This window comes from Thalassophryne amazonica, chromosome 12 (genome assembly GCF_902500255.1).
Source record: "Thalassophryne amazonica chromosome 12, fThaAma1.1, whole genome shotgun sequence".
Lineage (NCBI taxonomy): Eukaryota > Metazoa > Chordata > Actinopteri > Batrachoidiformes > Batrachoididae > Thalassophryne > Thalassophryne amazonica.
Window position 1 is genome coordinate 28,747,623 of NC_047114.1, and position 24,334 is coordinate 28,771,956.

The 24,334-nt window shown below is 40.5% G+C and overlaps 1 protein-coding gene across 1 annotated transcript in view; it reads right to left on the bottom strand.

The window, feature by feature from the left end:
• Window positions 1–22,365, bottom strand: part of gng12a (guanine nucleotide binding protein (G protein), gamma 12a) — a 110,121-nt gene extending 87,756 nt beyond the window's left edge. Inside the window, exon 1 of the mRNA XM_034182755.1 lies at window positions 22,007–22,365. The gene's annotated coding sequence lies outside the window, so the exon portion shown is untranslated. The remainder of the gene's footprint in view (window positions 1–22,006) is intronic.
• Window positions 22,366–24,334: the final 1,969 nt, after the last annotated feature.

Consider the following 24,334-nt stretch of genomic DNA (forward strand, 5'->3'; position numbering starts at 1 on the left):
CATCAAAGTGGAGTCGCGCTGCAGAAACGGTTGATTACAGAGCCGCTGCAAGGTCTGTAATCAACGTCGAGGAATGATCATTTTCCTGACAAACACCCTCAAAAACAACGGCTGCTCTGAAAGACCGATAAGGGAATCATTAAGCAAAAAGACTTGATATCAGTGGATCGAATCATTTCTTAACGATACTCAAAAAGAAACGGTTCTCGATACCCAACCCTAGGTGGGAAGCAATCCCATGACCTTGTTGCTGTGAGGCCACACTTCTTAAGCCACTGTACTGCCCTGCTAGTGTGTCACTGAAAATGACCATGAAATAATAAGTTCAGAGGTGTTATTAGGTTCCAAAAACTGTTTTTGGTTTAAGAAGTGTTTATTTCCCACTAGCTTTTACATAATATATGAGAGATATGCAAATAAACAAAAAAACAAAGCGGTTTTGAAGAGACCAGCCACTGACGTCACAGTGTAGCTCTACTCTGATTGGCTGTCATTTCCCGCCACTCAAAAACAAAGGAGAACAGATTCAAACAGAATCTGACTTTTGAACCTCTTAAAATATGTCAAGGTTAGTCATCTTTGAACTTGTCCAAGGTCTGTGTCCCAAGAATGCTCTCTGTGAATTTGATGACTGTGGCAGTAATAGAACTGGACTTACTCGTATGCTGAACACAGACCAACAGACAGACGGGCAGACGCCAGGTCTTCACAATACCCGATGGCCACATGTTGGCCTCAGGTAATGATTCGTAATATTTGAGATTACTACATAAATTTGAAATGGAAGTACTTGTCATGGTTGTGCCTCCTTGTGCACCAAACGAGCTGCTTGTCCCAAGATTGAGTTGTCAATCGAGTCGAGTAGCATTCTTAGACAGAGGAAATACTCACTGCTTTACGGAACATCCTGTTAAACTGTTACAGCATGGGTCAAGAATACAGTGCCATTTCCTGCATAATCCAAAATACTTATCTAATTTTTAAATATGGAGACAGAGGAAGAAAGTGAAAGCTGATTCCCTCAATCACAAGCTGTATATCAATGCAGATTTTAAGTTACTGCATCATTTACTAAACAGTGGCTTGCAAAAGTATTCAGTCCCTTGGTATTTCACACATTTTAATTTGTTTATGGCATTTCAAATACAAAAAGTAAATCAGGCTTCTCAGTATAAACATTTCTAAAATTATCTTCCTTAGACTCGAACTGAAAGTAAATTTCTACAGCTTGATATAAATTAATTAAAAACACAACATTTACAGGTATAATACCTGTAAATGATTAGTTTAATTGCCAGTTTTCTTTAGACAAGTCAGGGGATGGATACATGAACATTTCGAAGTCACTGATTATGTCTTGAACTTTATTTACATCAGTTATGAAGAAATACAAACATTATGGCACTCTATGGTAAATCTGTGTGGAGTAGACAGTTCTCAAAAACTAAGTGACTGTGCAAGAAGGAGAACAGTGAGGAAAGACACCAAGACACCCAGACAACCCAGAAGAAGTTACAGGTTTCTCTGCCTGTGACTGGAGAAATTGTGCATAGTGCATATTTTGCATTTTGTATCCCCAGTTATACAGCTTCGTGATGAAGTGGTATAGAGGAGGATTTTATTAAAAAGAAGACCTGAAACTTCAGCTACAATTTCCCAGAAGGTACATCTGATATGTAAGCCTAAATTTGATATTTTGGTGAAAGAAAACCCTCCTCTACACCACTTAATTATGGAGCTGTATAACTGGGGATACAAAATGCAAAACATGCACTATGCACAATTTCTCCAATCACAGCAACAGAAGCCTGTAACTTCTTCCAGGCTGTCTGGGTGTCTTGGTGTCTTTCCTCACTCTTCTTTTTGCACAGTAACTCAGTTTTTGAGAACTGTCTACGCCACACAGATTTACCACAGAGTGCCATACTGTTTGTATTTCTTCACAGCGGAAGTAAATAAAGTTTAAGACATATTCTGTGACTTGGAAATGTTCATGTATCCATCCCCTGACTTGTCTGAAGAAAACTGGCAATTAAACTGGTTATTTGCAGATATTATACCAAAGGGGCTGATTACTTATGCAACCCATCATCTTGGCTTTTATAGTTTTACTTGATTTACTTTCAGTTTGAGTCTAAGGAAGATCATTTTTGAAATTTTTATATTGAGAAGCCCGATTTACTTTTCGTATCTGAAACGCCATAAACAAATTAAAATGCGTAAAATACCAAGGGGCTGAATACTTTTGCAAGCCACTGTAATCCTTGCATTACTTGTTTTTAACGTCTCAACCACCAAGCCCCCCTTTCTGTTAGAATTCACTTTACATGCATCACACATCACATCACATCCTGCCAGCAATTCAGAGGAACCTACTTGGTGCTCTAAAGACAGTCGATGCCACAGAGGCCACAAGAGAAACATCAGAAAGTGGCAAAGATCACATTTTTCTGATTAAATGAATCTCAAATATACACATGATGTGAAACAGGAAGGAATATTAAGGAAATAAAATGGGATTAAACAGCCTTCTGACCAAATCAAACTCCAAATCAGAATAAGCTAGAAAAATGTCAAAACACACAGTGAGCCTTACTTTTACACTGAACAAAAATATAAACACACCTTTCTTTTTTGCTCCCATTTTTCATGAGCTGAACTCAAAGATCTAAAACATTTTCTATATACACAAAAGACCTATTTCTCTCAAAAATTGTTCCTAAATCTGTCTAAATCTCTGTCAGTGAGAACTTCTCCTTTGCTGAGATAATCCATCCAACCTCATGGGCGTGGCATATCAAGATGCTGATTAGACAGTATGCTGATTACACAGGTGTGCCTTAGGCTGGCCACAATAAAAGGCCACTCTGAAATGTGCAGTTTTGCTTTATTGGGGGGTCTGGGGGGGGTCATAAAATGAGTCAGTATCTGGTGTGACCATCATTTGCCTCACACAGTGCAACACATCTCCTTTGCATAGAGTTGATCAGTTTGTTGACTGGCCTGTGGAATGCTGGTCCACTCCTCTCCGATGGCTGTGTGAAGTCGCTGGATATTGGCAGGAACTGGAACATGCTGTTGTATACGCAGCCTGTCTCAAGTTTTTGTTTGTGCCCCCCCGCCACGAAAAAGCACCCGATTTTCATGAAATTTTATTTTTATTTTGCCATTTAGAATCTTCCCCTTCTCCTAACTCTATCCATAACCATAGCGTTAGTGTCTACCCTCCCCTAACCCTACCCATAACTCCCCACACTCCACCCCATTTTCATGCTCCCGTCCCCATCACGAACCCATAGATTAATGTACTTTTCGTAATGCCACCATGAACTGCCATGAGACTGGGTTGTGTATACACTGATCCAGAGCATCCCAAACATGCTCAATGGGTCCAGTGAGTATGCTGGCCATGCAAGAACTGCGATGTTTTCAGCTAACAGGAATTGTGTACAGATCCTTGCAACATCATGCTGCAACATGAGGCGATACTCGTGGGCTGAGGATCTCATCACGGTATCTCTGTGCATTCAAAATGCCATCAATAAAATGCACCTGTGTTCACTGTCCATAACATATGCCTGCACCGACCATAACCCTACCGCCATCAGAAAACCACTCACCCACGTGATGCCACACACGCTGTCTGCCATCTGCCCTGAACAGTAAAAACCGGGATTCATCCGTGAAGAGACCACCTCTCCATCATGCCAGAAGCCATCAAATGTGAGCATTTGCCCAGTTGTTTAGGGCATTGTTTTGGTGATTAGGGATGTCCTCATGTATTGTAATAAATATTTCAGAGAACGGCAGAGCTTCTCTCAGAATTTAGATAAATAGGTCTGAAAGAAATTGATGCTGGATGTCTTTTAGACATAGAATCCGCAGGTTATGTGAATTGGAAACTTTATAATTGTCCAGGTCTTCCTTGTAAAAGAGATCTTGATCTCAACGGGACAAACCTGGTATAATAGAGATTAAATTAAAGTGGTGAGGGGGAAGTGTCGGCTTCTTAAATATTTGAAAAACACTGGACTCAAGAGGATTTAGTACTGCTATAATGGACTAATGCAGAAGGCAGCAGCAATGCAACAATAAGGATGCCGGTTGCCGTTAAACACCACAGAAGAAGAGAGGGTGTGTTTGGTTTATAACACAGGAGCGCGCTTTGACGTCAGAGCGCATTTCTGTATTCACAAAATGCCTCGAAACCACAAAAAAAACAAACCATAAAATTACTTAATTTACTCGTATTTGTTGTCAGTCTGGGTAAATCTTTGGACTTGTTCCCATTGTTTGTGCAGCTAATCTCTTTCCTCAGGGGAGCATGCGCAAGACAAAAACAAATGTGTTTTCATCATGGCGAGTGGTCAGCACTATCTCTGACCATCAGCTAGCTCTGGCGTAATGTGCATTAAAGAATAACCAATAATGCTATTGATGTCAGTGGATCGAATAATTTCTTATTGATTCTTAACAGGAACTGGTGGTAGATAACCATCCCTACAGTTTATGGTAGAGAAATAAACATTTAATTCAAGGGCAACAGCTCTGGTGGACATTCCTGCAGTCAGCATGCCAACTGCATGCTTCCTCAAAACTTGCTACATCTGTGGCATTGTGCTGTGAGACAAAACTGAACATTTTAGAGTAGCCTTTTATTGTGGCCAGCCTAAGGCACACCTGTGTAATAACCATGCTGTCTAATCAGCATCTTTATATGCCACACCCGTGAGGTGGGATGGGTTATCTCGGCAAAAGAGAAGTGCTCTCTAACAGATTTAGACAGATTTGTGAACAATATTTGAAAGAATTAGGTATTTTGTGTACATAGAAAATGTTTTAGATCTTTGAGTTCAGCTCATGAAAAATGGGAGCAAATATAAAAGTATTGCATTTATATTTTTATTCAGTGTACTTTGACTTCTATTTTATTACACAGTATAAATTGAATACATTTCGTGTTTTGTGTGGTCAATTTCATTTCATCTATTAATATACATCCATTCCTGCATTTAAGCCCTGCAAGACATAAAAAAAAAAAGTTGGGACGGGGCAATTTATTCTAAATGTAAGGATTATAGAAACAATATAGTACTGTGTAGGGCTGCCACAACCGGTCGACGAGTCATGACTGTTGAAACCATTGACAACTAATTTAGTAGTCGACGAGTCATTTGCTTTGAACCTTGAACCAATGAAGCAGTGCTTCGATCTGCTGTTTCACTGGATCTTTGCTTCGCTCCTCTTCAGAAGTGGCAACTCCGCTTCTTATCCCCTCTCACAGCCATTAAAATATGTCAATCTTGAGTCACTTTTGTGCAGATTAAAGTGATTAACTGGGACTCCTGTCTTGTTGTTATGTGCCGATGCGGGTTGAGGAGCGGACCTGCGTCTGACTGAACCCAGCACTAAATAACCAGAAAGCGGTTCCAAAAACAAAACAGTTTTATTTCCCCTTTTGTGCAATACTTCGTGTACAACATAAAAGTGCGTTTGTCTGGCGGAGTGAAGGACGGCGCGCTCTCCAGCGCCCAAAGGGATCGAAGCCCGGCGCTTCTGGACTCAACTTCACCGCCAAACACCCCCCAGGTGGACACGACAAACTGACTCTGTGAAGGATAGAAGAGGTGAGGTAAGTCAACAGCTACAACTAATATCCTTCAAAGGCACACACTATCAGCAACACATTCAGGTCTGAATTTAAGCTTTATGTAAATGAGCAGCTTCTCACAACAGGTGGAGGATCATCAGTCCGCACGCCACGGCCGTGAGAAGCGAGCTGCACAATTCTCATCAATATTCAAATATACTGCGTGACAAAATACCAAATTACTATTAACACTTATTCAGACAATCAATCACCTCTGATGTGTGCTGACAGCATGTGTCCCTCACCCGTCCTCCTTTACAGGCACGATGTGTCAAACCCAGGCGCGGTCCTCAGCGTCTCACAAACGAACGTCACAAGGTCGAGTTTCCGGCAATTCTGCTTGAAGCACTCATGGCTTAAATGCAGAACGCCATCTCATTATCTGCTTCATGATAAGCTGAAAGTCTAAGTCTGCACGTGAGCATCATCCACAGGTGCTGCAAGTCATTAGGCCTGCACATGAACATCCTCCACGAGTGCAGCCAATAATGTTGATGAGGGTGAAGGATTCTTCTGCCAGCACCTTCTCCACAGACAAAAACCAGTTTGCATACCACCTGGAGAGAAAAGAAAACACCACAAAAACATCCAGCCAAACCCCCAACACACAACACTTGAGAATCGTCCTCTGTTTCGTTGCTCCAAATGCTGTGCCGCCGAGTCAAGTCAGAAAAATAGAGTCCGCTTGGAATTAATAACTTCAAGGCAAATCATCATTTAAATCAAATGACACCTCTTTCTAAATGTTGTAATACAAACAATAAACTGCAATCGATCAAAATGTTTTTTTTTCCTCTGAAAATGAGACATCCTGGCTGACATGCAGCAGCCCAAGACTGTATGGCTGCAGACCTGCAGACTCCAGCAACGAGGTTAGCTCAGCTCAAATGTATGGAGTGATATCCATGCCGTTAATGTCTGAAAGGAAATGTTTTTGACAAAAACCACAGATTTTTTCCTATGTCCAGAGATTGTTTTTTTTTGCCTTCTTGCTCTCGGCCAAGACGGTCGCATTTTCTCTTCTCCCTCCCTCCTTACCTTTCCTGCTTCTGTGGCGTGTTGTCTGTGAGGCTGCCAACTTTGTTCTTCTGGAAACAGCAAAAATGGATTTGTTAAAGTGGTCTCTGAACGCAATTGACACTATTTTTTCTACAAGACACTCGGGAGCGAAGGACCCGACCTGTCCTGCCGGGACACATGTGATGGGCTACGTGATGGACAGTTGGAGGAAATGGCAGGTCATGTGCCTTTACACGCTGTCTGTGGAGGACGTCGAAGATGTGTACATATTTGGCATGGTGGTGACCGGGTTTCTGCTGTGTGGAGTAGGCATAGCGCTGGTTTACCGGAAAATTATGAAAGTGGAAGCAGCAATAATTGGCTCGTCCAGGCTGCTCCACATGATTGATTCGATTGGAAGGGCAGTGTCAGCTCAGTCGGCGGGTGTTAACCGCGCGTTGGATACCATCTCCGAGAAGATTGCTGCGCTGGGAAACCGCATTGATCGTCAGTGATGACCACATCTCTCTTAATTCAGATGTATTGGAAGCCACTCTGTCTGTCTCAGACTGTGGAATCTTTCAGGTGTCTGCTAATCTGGATTTTCATTCGGCTTCCCAAAACACAGCTGCACTTCAAGGCCGCTGTGATAAAAACCTCCTGGAGAAGAACAACGCTCATGCCTCACCCCCCTCGTCTCCCCCCGCCCTCAGCTTCTCCAGCTCTGACGTTGACTGTGGACAGCGGACTGTTCAGGGCTGGGCCCCTCCTCCCTCCAGATTGGTCAAACAAGGCCGCTGACAGCGCCTAAAGGCGGCCTCCGGGTGTTCTGTCTGATAACTGGACTCTCACAAATCTCGGTCATCGTCTCTCGTCCTGTTGTTGTGTGTGATCATTGTTTATTGTGCTGATGTTTTTTTTTTTCCTGCTTTGCTGCTGCGTGATTCAATGCAGCAGCAATGAAGGTTTTTCTTTCCCAAGGTTTACCTTGTGTGTGCTTTTTTAATATGTGTTCATGTACCGGGCCGGCTTCGTCATGAGGCCGGTCAAGGTTTGCTCAGCCCTGCTGATGACCTTTTTTTTTTTTTTTTTATAAGGCAGGGATATACATCCGGAGCTGGTCCCCGGGCGCCTAAAGGCGACTTCTGTTCCTAACTGGCAATTTGGATGGGTTAAATGCAGTAATCACATTTCATTGTGCAGGGAACATGTTCCTTTGTGCATATGACAATAAAATTCTTTTGAATCCTTTGAACTGAACTGAATCAAGGATCCACCATGAAGAGTTTATTTATGTCTAGAGATCAAGGATCCAGTGACCAATTTCATATTTATTTACTTTAAGACTCAATAAAATATTGTTGACATAGAAAACCTGTAAAGCCTACTTGTAGAACACAGAAATTTCACAGGAGGTATCGATAAGGGAATTGATAAGGAGTCGGATTGATAAGCGGAATCGATAATGGCATCAATATTAATAAAATGCGATAAGCTGCAATTTACGTATGATGCGACTAGTCGACTGATCGCAAAAATAAACATTGACTAGTCAACTATCAAAATAGCCGTTTGTGGCAGTTCTATTACTGTGTAGTAAATCTGTGTCAAGAAGGAGGTTCTCAAAAACTCAGTTACTGCGCTACAAGAAGACTAATGAGGCCCATTTATTGATGATACCCAACTTTTCACTACAGCTAGTTAGACCTCCAGTTTTGCAATGCAGACGTGTTATGTGGGAAAAAAAAGGCATATTTTTAAGCATCATCAGCATATGAGTGAAATTTAATGGTATAGCAATGTCTAATCTGGCCAACAGGTGTGACATGGAGACAAAATAACAATGGGCCTAAACTGACCCCTGTGGAACCTCAAGACAACACACTAATGACAAAGTTAGACGTACCATTATTGGCATACACACACTGCATTAGGCCTGCCAGTCAAGACCTCAACCCTGAGACTACCTGATCAGAGATACCAAAACAGATTTCAGTTTTGTCCAACAATGCACAATAATCAACTGTAACAAATGCAGCACTCAGTACTAGAACTGAAACAACTAATCAATTTAATCGATTAAAATCAATTATTAAAATAGTTGTCAACTAATTTAGTCATGGATTAGTTGATAAATAACTTTGTTTTACCACAAATGTTTTGTTTCTTCCATGTTTTGAATCCGTGTTTAATAGCACCAACCCAAGTGTGGCAGTAGAGAGACACCGGTGGTTGTAAGTAACCAGTACAGCAGGAGAAGTAGTGCACAGCCAATAGTTAGCCTTGTTTTGCATCACATGCTCCACCCATATAGTCTGCACTACATTCAGAAAGATGGCGGAGGAGGATGGCAGTCGCGAAAAATCCAAAAGAAAAAAGAAGAAAGGAGAAAATACAGGACAGAACTCCTTACGAACAAAGTCTTCTAAAGTGTGGGAGCACTTTTCAATAAACCTTCAAAAACTGCGAGTGACATGTAAAATTTGCAAAAATGAGCTGGCATGGCACGGAAGCATAACATTTCATAATGTTTTTGTGGCTATTTTTTTTTAGCTTACAATGAACTATGTGGTGGGTTTGTGATGAGTCTTTGCTTTAAAAAAAAAGGTACAGCATCTGGTATTGATTTAAACATGAATGTTTCATATTCACACATCAATACAGTAAATGCAAATATGGGACAAAATCTTTTGGTGGAAGTTATAGTTTCAATTACATTCACATGGTTGGTAAAGTGTATTCATTTTGGTTTCAAAATCTCACTTTTTGTGTTTCAGGAAAAACAACAACAAAAAAAAACAAATCAACATTAGCGATTTCATGTGCAACAACAACAACAAAAAAATGCTTACACCCCAGGAATGTGCACCATTAGCAGACAATGTTTTGAATATGCTTGTGAAAGACATGAGCCCACGAGCAATGGTGGAAGGAGCAGGCTTCCAACAAATGTTAAAATCGTTCAACCCAGGTTACAGTATCCCTTCCAGAATGCATTTTTTTAAGTTGTTAGAGAAGAAATGTGAAGCCATAGTGGATCAAGTCAAATCAACCATCTCTGCCATTGAAAGTAAAGTTGCTCTGACCACAGATATCTGGACTAGTGTTGCCACTGAAGCATACTTGGGGATCACATGCCACTACATTGAAAGTGATTGGCAAATGGAGTCAATCTGTCTCTCTACTATGCCGTTAAATGAGAGACACACTGCCCAAAACATTGCAGGGTGGCTTAAAGAGATACTTGAAAAGTTTGAGATTCCTCCTCAGGGTTCTAGCTAGGATAAAATTTTGGGGGTTTGCGGGAGGGGGGGGGGGGGGGGCTTTTGAAAGTTTAAGCTAAAAATTGGCCATTCTAGGGGTACCCAAAGGGGAAAAGTCAGGTACGACAGCCCAAGTCCCTTCATCATGTCCAGAAGGCTGGGGAAGTTTGTTGAGTGGGCACTCTCATTCTGGGTTAGCCAGTAAATGGCCCTCAGTGAGGCAGTCGGAGTCCATGGACATTTTTAACTCAAGACTTAAAACCAATTTTTATTCTCTTTCTTATGAGTAGTTTTTATTTTGTTATGTTTTATTCTTTTACTTCTGTTTTTAATTAGGTATTAGAATTTTTTAATTTTTATTTATTTAATTTTTTTTATGTTGAACTGTTCTACGTGAGGCACCTTGAGACGGCTTTTGTTGTAATTTGTCGCTTTATAAGCTGATTAAATTGAAATTGAACAACATTTTTATTGAGTCTTAAAGTAAATAAATATGAAATTCGTTACTGGATCCTTAAACTCTGGACATAATAAACTCTACATGGTGGATCCTTGATCTCTGGACATAAACAGAAATAAAATCTGTTCGTTTTTGTCAAAAGCATTTCCTTTCAGACATCATTATAGGCATGAATGTCTTTACATGCCTATGAGCTGAGCTCTTGCAGCTGTGCTGCACGTCAGGTTTATAAAGAATGCAGAACATCTCATTTTAGGAGGAAAAAACATTTTAGTCTATTGTAGTTTATAGTTGTTGAATGTTTGTAAAGAGGTGTCATTTTATTTAAAGCGGCAATTCATTTTGACGTTATTAATTCCAACCGGACTCTCTCTGCAGAGAGCCGTGCAGCGTTTGGAGCTGTGCAAACGGAACGGAGGACAATTCTCGTATGTTGCCTGCAACAACACAAGAGTCCCTTTTAGTGACTTTAATACACACAAAAGTGACTCATGATATTTTAATGGCTTTGAGAGGGGTTAAGAAGTGGACTTACCACTTGTGAAGAGCAGCAAATCAAAGAACCACAAGCCATTGAATTGAAGCATTGCTTCATTGATTCATGCTTCAAACTGGAGTCGCACTGCAGAAACGGTTGATTACAGACCCATTACGCTGTATTGAAAATAAGCGTAACGGTCCAAAATTATAGCGTAACAGGCCATAATGCAAGCTTGAGTTAGCTAGAACCCTGCCTCCTCATAAAATCTCTGCAATTGTGCACAGCAATAGTGCCAATATTGTTGCTGCTGCTAGACTACTGGAGGAGAAATACGGGTGGGCCTCACTCAGATGCACTGGTCACACACTACAGCTTGTTCTTGCCTCTGCTTTTAAACACCAAGTAATTGCCAAAGCAATTGGAGCATCACGATGCCTGGTAGAGCATTTTAAAAAGAGCTTACTTGCCTCCACCAAACTGAAACAAAAACAACAACAAATGGGCACACCTGAACATAAGCTTATCAAAGATGTAAGCACAAGATGAAACAGCACGTATCACATTATCAGTCGTCTGCTGGAGCAACGGTGGCCTGTTACTGCTACACTGTCGGACCTAACTGTGACAAAAACATGCAAATAATATTTAGACCTAAAACCAGAGCAATGGAGCCTGATCGAAGAGCTGTCCACAGCCCTGAAGCCCTTTGACTGTGCAACGGAGTACATGAGTGGTGAAAAATACACCACAATTTCTTCTGTACCACCATTAGTAAAAGAGCTAATCAACTCAATGCAAAGTATGGATTTTGAAACACCATGAATGAAATTCCTCCAGGGAGAAGTACAGCACACCCAAACTGACATGCGCCTGGCAAGGGTGAGCGCCTCTGTCAAAATAATGCTTCTTCCTGCTGCCTTTCAGACATGTTATATTGACAATTTTCTTGTTGTTTTGCCTTTTTTATTTTGTGATTTGTTGCTTTTCCATGTTTGTAGTTTGTTTTCTTCTATATTTGTTTTGTTTTTTATGTCTGAAATGAAACCTTCACAAAGAGGGGCTTACCCACGGTCGGGCGCATGTCAGTCTGGGGGCCCCGTACCCCTCTCTGGAGAAATTTCATTAATCCAGGAACACCTTGGGGAAAATCCACACTGTGTTTGATCACAGCACACCATATGTGGTTACAAATCAGTCAATTTTTGATTATGCTTGTTTTTACTGAGGGAATGGAAGCAATGGAACTGCATAAAGACATTTTCTCCGTGAATGTGCAGTATGTGGTTCTGAGCGAAGTAGTGCTCAATGTGGCACCTTCACTTATCTCATAAGATCTCGTCATTATGAGATCAGGAAAGGTACTGCAGATCTTTTGTTATAATTACAACATACGTTGTCTAATTTTATTTTTTATCCAGTGAATGCAATGTGCTTCCATAACTACAGGACCTAGCTGTGAAGGAGAGCGAGAAGTGAAAAAAAAGCTACACTAAACTAAAAGATGGACATACAGCATTTTGTTTTGTTTTTTTTAAATCAAGAGCCAAGGTCCCAGAAAAGAGTGACAGAAACAGTGAATTTCACCGTTACGGATATCTCACGTTGGCCATGAGTTGTATGTCGGGCTGGTAACAATAACAAAGAGTTAGAGAGAGAATGTTTAGCCAATACTTGCATTTGTTCCATAAACGAGATGTATGAAGTTTTTAAATCCTATTCAGTAGCCTGATATTAGAGGTGCCTTTAAGCTGCGCTCACATGCATTTATCCTGCGCTGTGCTTTGTTCACAAGTCAGACATGAGAAGATTGCTCTTTCCCTCTCAAACTATGTCATAATTGCATATTCAACAGTTCAAATTTTTAAATATCCGGGGGATAAACCCCCGATTAAATAGGACTTCACACTTCTGGACCAAAAAAAAAAAAAAAAGTGCTCCCCTCAGAGCTATGCAAGGCTCCATCGCAAATCCAGTGGTGGGCACAGCTAGAGCTAAAGGTTAGCTTCGATAACCGTTAATCCGCTAACTAAAACGTTAACTTTATAAAGTTAAACCAATAAAACCCCTAAAAAAAACAACAAAAAAACAGAAATTACAGATAAAAGCTAAACTGATAACTTTCAGTACTGACTCAAGTACACAGCAGCTACTGACACAACAACGAGTCAGTGCGTTTTGTCTCAGATCATCCTTCTCTCAGCAAAAGAGACCTGGAGATAAGACAGAAAGGAGAGAGGAACAAAAAAAAAAAAGATAATTTGTCTTTATACCATACAGACTTGCCGGTCATTTCACTGGAGTCTTGCACAGGCAGACAGTTTTGACTTGTGGTTATAATCTTAAACTAATTCCGGACAAGTTATTGAAATTAACATCACGTCTGTTTTACAAAGTGAAAACATCAGCTATATATTTTAGTTTTAAAGTAATGCACTAATTTTGAAGGTTTTAGTGTTCAGACACTCATGCCGCATTGCATTATGGGTACATTAGTTTACTGACGTCAGTGGTTGGCTGGTCAGACTCGGTATAACACACAGTTACTGAAACGTGCGGTGGATTTTACAAATACATCTATTTGTAAATATGTAATTTTTCTTTTGTTAACAAAAAAGGCAATTTGAAAACTGAAAATTCTGTTTGATAAGTCCATCACTTTTAGCAAATGTATAGCACACTGCCATCTACTGGCAGTAGATGCCAGTGTTCATGGCAGTGTGAACAGCCATGCGTGTTATACCAACCTGATTTAGAAGTGTTTGTTTCTTGCTAATTTTTACAAACTACATGAGAAACAGATTTATACAGTAACACAGCTGTTTCAGCGCAGGTGATGTTATGCTTCCTATTGACTCAGATTGGTAGTCGCCATGTTACGCCACTCAGTATTTACATAAAATAGACTTCAGGTCTATTTTGGTCCCACCTAACTGGCGGCAGAGCAACCGTTGCCTCTTGTCACTGCAAAACACCCACTCTTATTGAAAATAAATGGAATGTTGTCATTTTGCCTGTAGGAGCTAATGTGACCGTACCTTTAAGGCGTTTCAAGGGACTTTCCCCATCCCTAAACCCTGTGGCTCCAACCCTGCACCAGACCTTCACGCAGTCTGTGTGAGCTCCAAAGCAGACATGAAGAGAGAGTGTGTGGCTGTTCTTAAATGTTGCTATGTGCTTTGTGAGTCCACGCTATCAAACAGTGAGACAGAGACATATTATTGATGATCTAAAAGTGACTTTGTTGCATGTTTAAGATGAACCAGTGTGTTCATGTATTTTTTTAATACACTGCCGATCCCACCAGCAGCAGACTCTGGCTGCTCGCTCCACCTCATAAAGGAAGAGGATATGCGTTTTTTTAGTGAATAAAGTATAATTTATCCCATCCTGACCAATCAAAAAAAAAAAAAAAAACATTTTTATCAGGCTGATTCTTACCAGATTCAACCAGTGTTTTGATCTGTGCGTAAACAGAGCGCACAGTGAATTTAGCAATGTGCGTTTTGAGGAAATCAATGCAGAAAAGCTGCACTCTGCAGCACCAGGAGCATCACAGATTATCTGAAATAAGGGCTGCTCCATTGTGAGACAATTATCATTCACTGGCCATGCCGGGGTGGGGGACACAGAATTGTGCACCATCTGTGCATGTGACCATTCTTGTGCACATGTCCATCCATCACATGTTTCTTTCAGCAATATAACTTATGAACGAGTGGCAATAGCTCAGTTGGTACAGCGGGCCATCTTGTGACCATCTTTCAGCGGTTTGAATTCGGCTCCCAACCAGTCAAAAATATTTCTGTTGTGTTGTTGAATGATGATGGTCAGAGGGGCCGCTGTTGTTGAATGGCCGCCACGCTTCAGTCAGTTTGCCCCAGGCAAACACTACACTAGCTTACCACCACCAATGTGTGAATGAATAATGCAACTTGTAAAGCACTTTGGGTGTCTTGAAAAGCACTCCATAAATCCAAGTCATTATTATTAGATGTATTCTAAAATTTCTACACAAACTCATACACTAGATTCCCTTCTATAATAGAAACCCAGTGATTTATATTGAGATACAAGACAAATCACAAAAAAATTTATACTGGTGTCACCGACAGTACGCACGCCCCCCCCACCCAAAAATTGGTCCGCCTTGCCTTCACTGTGCATGCATCATTTCGGACCACAGCAGCGTCATTTCTGAGTCTCAGCAGCAGCGCACCTATTATCGCCACGTCTCTGCTTAAAACTGCACTCCAGTCATCATCTATCTCAGCGACAGATATCTGAAGCTTTGGTACAACAACCACTTCCACATAAATTCAGCATTATTTCATAATAAAAGATGGGGGGTGGCGATGAGAGCACCACAGCAGCATGTCTGAGTCTGACATGCTGCTGCGCCTACGTCATTTCGGAGCATCAGCAGCGATTCTCCAATTATCACCTCCTTTCTGCTTAAAACGGACTTTAGAATAATTTAAAAGGTGTCATCTGATGGTTAATTGAGTGAATGCGCGCTCCCGCACCAGGAGACAAGATGGCTGACAGAGAAAGATGCTGAGTTTTTGCTGCTGGTTACAAAGGAAAATACTTAGGAAAAGCACTTTTTTTATCTGGAACCATGAAAAGTGCAATGAAAGTTGCACGCTTTGGTGTCTTAAGGATAGACCCACGTATTTGCATTTGGAAGGAACGTGAAGGTGATTTGGTGTACTGTGTTTGTTTGGAACATGGCTGCACAAAAGTTAAAAGCTAATGCCAAAGAAGATTTGCGGAATAAAGGGAAAGCCAAACCCAGTTTGGCAACTACGGAAAAGGAAGCCGGGGGTTCGCGCGAGGGTACCGGCCCAGGTGCACATGCGCAGGGCAAGGGCAAGGCTCAGCATGGGACCCGGCGTGGCAGTAGCGACAGTCACAGTGGAGCACGGGAAATGGTTCAGCAACCCAGACCGAAGGACAGGCAGCCTGGTGTGTTTCTGGTGAATTGATTTGCAGTAAGTGATGAGAACGCAACAGTATTACGAAACGCACGAGGCGAGAGCCAAGAAGAAGAATTACGCACGGATATAGTTGCAGCGACTGAGGCTGAAACTGATGCAATTATGAAAGATTTTGGAACTGAGGACCTTACCAGGATTGTGCTGATAACCATCAAAGCTGCAGTCCCTGCAACTGTGAAAGCCGTGCAGAAGCAGTTGCTGTCATCAGTGGACTGTAATCGCTTTAACAAGTGCATCTTGGAAAGTCGCTATAAGGAAGACTGGCTGGAACAATATAGTCGCCTGGAAAATGTGAGCATCAGTGGGATTGAAGAAGAGGTTAATGAAGAGTCTGAAAAGTGTCTTATGGAGAAGGTGTGCATTCTGGCTGCAGCTGCAAGCACATGCATCACCGAACAGGACATTTCCACAGTGCATAGACTGGTGGGCGCAAAGAAACCAGGGAAGAGCAGGCCAGTGATCGTGCGGTTTGTGAGTAGAAGGAAAAAGGCTGACTTAATGAGAAACAAGTCAGCACTGAAGAGCAGTGATTCTAAAAAGACTGTTTATATCAGCGAGGATCTCACTAACTTAAGATATAAACTTTTCAAGCTTGTGAAGGAAAAAAGCCCACATACTTTCATCAGGAAAGGTAAAGTTATTTGCAAGTACGAGAGCCGATATGTGACTATTAATAACCCTGATGATCTGTTCCTCATTGGATATGACCAGCTGGACTATGAAATGTTCGGTATTGATATATAGGATTCAGCCGGAGCACAAGCACCTGTTGATGAGCCTCTTTTTGGCCAGCCAGGGCTCAGGATTTGTACTCTAAATGTTTGTGGACTATGTAGTAAGATTGACTTGCCTGACTTTGTTGAAATGTGCTGAAAATATGATGTTTTGTGCCTAACAGAGACCAAACCTACCTGAAACCTACCAAACCTGAAACCAAACCTACCTGAATTGAGTGCTAAATTTGACAATATTGGTTATCATATATTTGCCAGTGATAGACATAAGATGACAAATTGGCGCTCTGAAGGAATAATAATGGCTGTCAGTAATAATATCGTACAAAAATGTACTATAAGTAATGTACAAAATGAAATATGTGTTGGTGTAAAAGTAAATAAGAAAGTGCTTAATTATGACAAAGATTTGATCATTTTGGCAGTGTATTCCCCCGTATAATACCAAATATTCCAGTATAGGACTTTTTGATGAGCTCGCTCAGGTCATCCTTAATAATAACTTGGAAAACAGTTATGTTATGATATGTGGGGACTTGAATGCACATACTCAAGAAAATTGTGATCTTGTTTATGTAGAGGAAATTGAAGATGAAGACAACCCAACAGTTCTAAGTCAGTTAGAAATGCTTAACATTCCAACACATAGAAAGTCAAATGACATGCACAAAGATCACGGTGGCTACGAAAAAGCACTATTGGAAATGTGTAAAAATCTCTCCCTTTGTATATTCAATGGTAGATGTGCATTTGACTTGATTGGAAAGGCAACAACAGTTGAAAATAGTGTGACTGATTACATGATTGGATCACCATTTATTCTTAGTAAAGTTAAGCATTTCTATGTACATGAATTTGACTCTATTTTCAGATAAACATTGTGTTGTAGAAACTATACTCGATGTAAACATTGTGGGTAAGCTTGACAACAACCAGTCAAATGTTATAGTTTTAAATGAAGAACAAGACGGAATAATTGGGAAATGGAAAAATGAAAAATGCAGTGAATTTATAGAAAATATAGATTTATACAAAGTGAATGATTTGTCACATAATATGAAACATATGTCAGTGAATGGAATAGCAAAAAGTATATGTGAAATAATGATTAATAGTGCAAAACAAACATTTAAACTAAAAGTAAAGCCAAAAAAGAAATATACTAACCAGGTAAAGGCAAAATGGTTTAACAGAGAGTGTAAGCAAATAAGACAACAATATCAAAGAGCTAAAAGAGCACATCTCAAGCACAACACTTTGCAGAGCTCACAATTCCTAAAACATAAATGTAAACAATATAGAGCAACTTTAAATAAAGCTCGAAGTAGTTATTCAAGGCAATTTAACAATAACCTTGTGTCTCTTAAATCCAAAAACCCTAGTCTTTTCTGGAAGAAACTTAACCAAGGGGATAAAAATAGGATACAATACCCCACATCCCAATTGAGGCCTTGTTTGAATACTTTAAAGAGTCATCTGATCAAATTGAATCAGTAAATGATTTTACAGAGACTGACATTGATTGTGATACAGTTGACAATAGCATATTAAATAAAGACTTTACTGAGGATAAAATTAAAAAGGCAATACAAAAATTGAAGACAGGAAAGGCAGCTGGAGTAGATGGAGTAATCAATGAATATATAAAAGTACAATGGATATATTTGTGCCTATTTATGTTACTTTATTTATTATGATTTTGAAAACGGGCATTGTTCCTGAAGATTGGCTTTTGGGCCTAATTGTCCCTATATATAAAAAGAAGGGGGATGAAAACAATTGTAATAATTACAGAGGAATTACATTGTTGAGTTGTCTTGGAAAACTATTTACAAATGTGCTTAATGAACGACTGTATAATTTTTGTGAAAATACATCTGTCTTGAAGAAAAACCAGGCAGGGTTTAGAAAAAGTTACTCTACTGTTGATCATATTTTCTTACTGAAACAAGTCATTGATTTGTTTTGCTTTAAGAGAAAGAGGTTGTACTGTGCTTTTATAGATTACAGTAAGGCTTTTGATACAGTATGCTGTGATGCATTATGGTACAAATTAGTTAAAGAAAAATTAGTGGAAAGTTCAATGAGGTCGTAAAAAGCATGTATATCAAGTCATGCATTTATGTTAATGGTTGTAAATCTGATTTTTTTTGTGAGCCAAACAGGAGTGAGACAAGGGGAAAATTTGTCTCCGTTACTCTTCGCATTATTTATTAATGATTTAGAATCCAGAACGGCTGCCAGACAGTAGACTTCGACAGTCCCACGTTGGACATCTACGAGGTCTATTAGAAAAGTATCCGACCTTATTATTTTTTTCAAAAACCATATGGAATTGAATCACGTGTGATTACATCAGACATGCTTGAACCCTCGTGGGCATGCGAGACTTTTTTCACGCCTGTCGGTTACGTTATTCGCCTGTGGGCAGTCTTTGAGTGAGGAGTCGCCCACCCTCTCGTCGATTTTTTCATTGTTTAGGAATGGCTCAGAGACTGCTGATTTTTGATTTGATCAAAAAAATTTTTCAAAACTGTAAGGCACAACTGAGTGGACACCATTCGATAAATTCAGCTGGTTTTCGGTAAACATTTTAACAGCTGATGAGAGATTTTGGTCGTAGTGTCGCCGTAAGGACGGCCCACGGCGCCTGACGGCGATCTGCGCTTCGAGGCGGCAGCGTCTCGCCATTTCAAGTTGAAAACTTCCACATTTCAGGCTCTGTTGACCCAGGAAGTCGTCAGAGAACAGAGAACTTTCAGAAGAAGTCGGCATGAGGAGTTTATTCGGACATTCCATTGTTAACGGACATTTTGTAATGAAAGAACGTGCGGGCAGAGTCGCATGTTGGGCCGGACCCGACCGCGGGGGGTCGCGACAGGAAAAACACCTCCATTGGAATCCTTAACGGGCAAGTTGGAACATGCCTAAGCTGTTAAACAATTTCTGTTACTCACTTGTTGAAAGCCATCAAAAGCCGCCTGAATTTTACAAATGGTTTTCAACACGGAGGTGTTTTTCCTGTCGCGGCACACACAGATTCGCCGAGTTGTCATGGAAACGACTCGGCGAATTTGCCGCACGTCTTTCATTAAAAAATGTCCTTAAACAGTGGAATGTCCGCATAAAGTCCTCATGCCGGCCTCTTCTGAATCTTCTCTGTTCTCTCACGACGTCCTGGGTGAATTAAGCCTTAAATTAGGATGTTTTCAGCTCGAAACAGGCCGACGACGGTGCCTGGAAGCGCTGCACGACGTCCCGCTCCGTGGGAAGTCCTTACACCGACAGAAACACCCCATAATCTCTCATCAGCCGTTAAACTTTTCACCGAAAACCAGCTTAATTTCTCGAATAGTGTCCACTCGGATATTCCTCACAGGTCCAGAAAAAATTTTGATAAAGCAACGTGCGCCATCTCGAGCAGCGTGTGAAACAAAGGAATTCAGCCGAGAGGGCTGGACCACATCTCACTCAAGGCCTGCCCACAGGGAAATGATGTCACCGACACGCGTGAAGAAACTCACGTATGCGCACGAGGGTTCAAGCATGACTGGTGTAATCGCACGTCATTCAAATCCATATAGTTAAAAAAAAATAAATAAAAGTGTCGGTTTCTTATCTAATAGACCTCGTACTTAAAGTTACTGGTCCTGATTTACGCTGACGATACTACTGTTATGGCTACATCAAAAGCAGGGCTACAAAAAGCCATTGATCACATGTGTGAGTATTGTAACAAGTGGAGGTTAAAAATGAATAGCAACAAAACAAAAATAACAGTATTTGGCAACAGAAAAACTAATAATAAAAATCTCAGCTTTATGTGTAATGTATATAATTTGGAAATTGTATCTTGTTTTAAATACCTGGGACTGACTTTAAATTATAATGGATCATTTAAGTTGGCCATCAAAGAGTTGCATGATTCTGCCTCAAGGGCAATGTTTGCTTTGCTTACGAAAAGTAGAAACCTCAAATTGCCACTAGATGTCACCCTTGATTTATTTGACAAGTTAGTAATGCCAGTTATGCTATATGCATGTGAAGTCAAGCTTTAGTTTGGCGAGTGTGAAATGAATGATACACAGCAGATGGTCATTATTATAGATAAAACATCCATGGGGAAGATGTGTGTGTGGGTCAGGGGAGCTGTTAGACTAAAAGTTTTGTGCAGTGGCAAAATTCTGATGACAATTTAAATATTGCGTGAAACACATATGTCTCTGTATAATACTAAATTCAGACGCTCACCATGCTGACTACTATCGGTCATTATTATCACTTTACCGAGGTGTTGCTAGGCCGGTATCGTAGATTTACGTCGACGCTATGTGGCTATACCCACCCGCTGTGTGTAAACAAATGACGTCATAGCGCGCAGCCCAAGAACTGTCCGCAGAGGAAAAGATGAAAAGGCAAGAAGTGTGTTTTGGTCCCAATATGGATATTCCGGATGATTTTTCTCATGGATAGTACGACAATGAACAGCAGCTAAAGCAGTCAGCTTGATGAGGACGCACTGCCGAATTTGGAGAGCAGCGCGCGCCAGTCGACACGACAAATGTTAAGTGAGACAACTTTTTATGTACGCGTTACATGTTGTGTATCTCAGTAAAAAGTGATAATAATACAATAACATGCTGTTGTCGTGCGGTATGCATTTTCTGAGTTCCTCCGTTCATGCCCAGTCGCCCGCAATGACAGATATCTGTCCTTTTGGGTGACCGGGCATGAACGTAGGGCCTCTGAAAATGCATACCGCCCTCCAAAAGCATGTTATTGTATTATAACGTCATCAAACACAGTGTACGTTTGCAGGTGTTGTGCCGGGAGAAACGTGTGACTGTGAGCTTGCGGCATGGTTTGATCCACTTCTGGTGACATGGAAAAAGGTTTGGATGGAGATGAATATGGTACTAAAGAGGCGGCCTCATCAATGACAGATCTGTAATGTGTCAGAGCCACTGAAACTCCATGTGAACATCTCCACTTCAACCGCAACACCACCTTCATAATCTCACTGCTTCATGGTGGAACACACAGCTGATCTGCACATCTGTTCAACTGCATTCTGGACCGACAGGCCAAAGTGTTTACAAAAGAAAGCGGAGAAGTAGTCATCATGTGGCAAACAGTGTAGGTGTGGCCTGTTGGGAATAACCGGACCGGAAGGCCTGAGCTGAGTGAGGCTTCAACACAACCTGTTGAACACTTTCATGAAGCAAAGCTCCTGAAAAGCTGCGGTCGCAGATGCTTCTAACAAACATATCTGCAGCTGAAATTAGCCATAAATCACTTACACCAATACGGCTGCACATGTTGCTCAATGACACTAAGATACATGTTGTACAGAGAAGTGCAGAGACCAGCTGTTGCGTCGTGTTAAAGCCACAGTGACCATACGGAACAACGGCGGTCTTACCTGTCCGTAGAACCACGGGAGGTTATAGACGAGTGTCCAAAGTGCGTCGGTCACCAGACTGGGAGGAGACCTGTGGCTGTCCTCTGCTACGTCTCTCACAACAACACACACCAGCGTGTTTACACCGAAGCCAAAACTCTGTTTACCCAGAAACAAAGGGCCGACTGTCTACTTCAAAGCTGGCCCAGTCACTTTCTGCTTACGACTTGGGTTAATATTTAATTGTCGTTTCACTTTTCTTTTCTTTATTTTCCCTCTTCCCAGCGTAAGACTCTTCTCTCCTTTTCCTTTTCCTCCTCTACTTGGACGCCTCGCGACGAAAACAGCCGAAATTTGTCGAGGAGACAGAGGCGGAACACCCGAAGCAGTGGCAGCGGACGGAGATTTTCACAATAAAAGAATCATTGCCGTTTCCGGGCTACGCCAACGTTACCTCAAAGGCTTTTTTTCTATTGATATAATAGATGTTAATACGTAAAACAAAGATCCAAGATAATGAAAGCCCATGTAGCTAAACTTGTGAATTATATTTATTAAGAAAAGCAATTAAACTGGTAAAGAAGTTGAAAAGAGATTCCAGCGATGTGACATATATAAATCCAATGTATTGTTTTAAATAAATTATTTTACAGTGTTGAATCAAGGTGATGAATGCCAGCAGAGTTGATTTAACACATTAATGGAGTTTAATATAATTTTTAAAAAGACTCACTGTAGTGTTAAATTTACACAGAAAGATGTACTGTGTAGTTAGTGGTAGGATGAATGCTGGGCTCACATTTGGTGTGGTATGTTTTGCATACAGAAATGTTTATGTAAAACATTTTAATGATTTTGTGGACAAATAAAATATTGAACTGACTACACTAGTCTTTCCACTTCACCCACTACAGGTAAGAACTGGAAGCATGTGCTTGTACAGGATGCACCAGCACACCATGAACCACCATGAGTCCTGATAATCGATTTCTATCTAATACCTGGATAAAGGACAGGGCGATCCGCTCAATCGCTGGCTCTTGCCAGAGCGCCACCATCTTGGTTAGCGTCTAACAACCAGAAATAGAAATCGATGGGCATGATCAATGTTTTCACTATAAATCTGCATGTTCTGTGTTATTACATTTCTTCAAACTCAGTCGCACATTTGTACAGCAAATACAGAAGAGGATCAAACTATTTATATAATAGACTTGAATGAATATTGTGCACAGGCATGGTCACCATATTTGCAGAAAGACAAAAATATTTTAGAGAAAGTACAGAGAAGGGCCACTAAGTTGGTTCCAGAATTTAAAAATTTGCCTTATGAGGATAGGCTCTTGCAACTGGGTCTCACAAGTCTTGAAGACAGACGAACTCAAGGTGATTTGATTGAAATATATAAAATTTTGCATGGCTTTGAGAATGTTGATCCCCACTGCATTTTTTGAAATGAGAAGGTATACTGGCCTTAGAGGCCATGAATTGTGCTTGGAAGTTAACAGATCTAGATTGAATGTGAGAAAAAATTTCTTTAGTAACCGAGCAGTAAAGATTTGGAATAGTTTGCCACCTGAAGTGGTCTTATCCTCGAGTACAGATATTTTTAAAGCAAATTATGATCTGTATTACAGTATAATGAATGCCACCAGATTTCAAAATTGTTAATAGCTGTTTTTATTATGTCATGATCTGTTATGATGTGTCGTTATATACAATCATGTATACAAATATTTTACACAAGAAAATGAATTATGAATTATATAATGAATGTGTTAGTCCCATTCCAGATGTGAAGAGTTTGCCTGGAGTTATGAATATTGTTTCTACTATCCCGACCAACGAAGTCATTATCTTTGCCAACACAAAAAATAATACCACCAGTTTGTCAAACAGAAACATATTTAAACACATTATGTCTGCAACAACACTAATAGTAAATACTAGATATTAGTCTGATCCCCAATTAATTTCATTATGAAGTTAAAGATGGGAAATAATCAGGGGTGAAAGTAAGAACTTCGCACACTTGCATCATATTAAAGATATTAATATTAAAGAATGCTCTTAACCCACCTGCAGCACCACTTTTATGCAGTGCTTCTCTGCAAAAATTTCAATTTAAATAAATAAAATGAAACAGCCACGTCGGCAAGTTTTGTCTGTACTGAAGTTTTCCCCTGTTAACTCCGCTCCAGCGGGATCTGAAAGCACTACATTGGAATATGGAGTATATCAAAGAGAAATTAATCTCACTCATGTGCATATTCTAATATTAGTAGCAAAATATACAATGTCAAAGATGGTTACCAACTGTCAACCACAAAACAGAGAAAAAGCATTTCC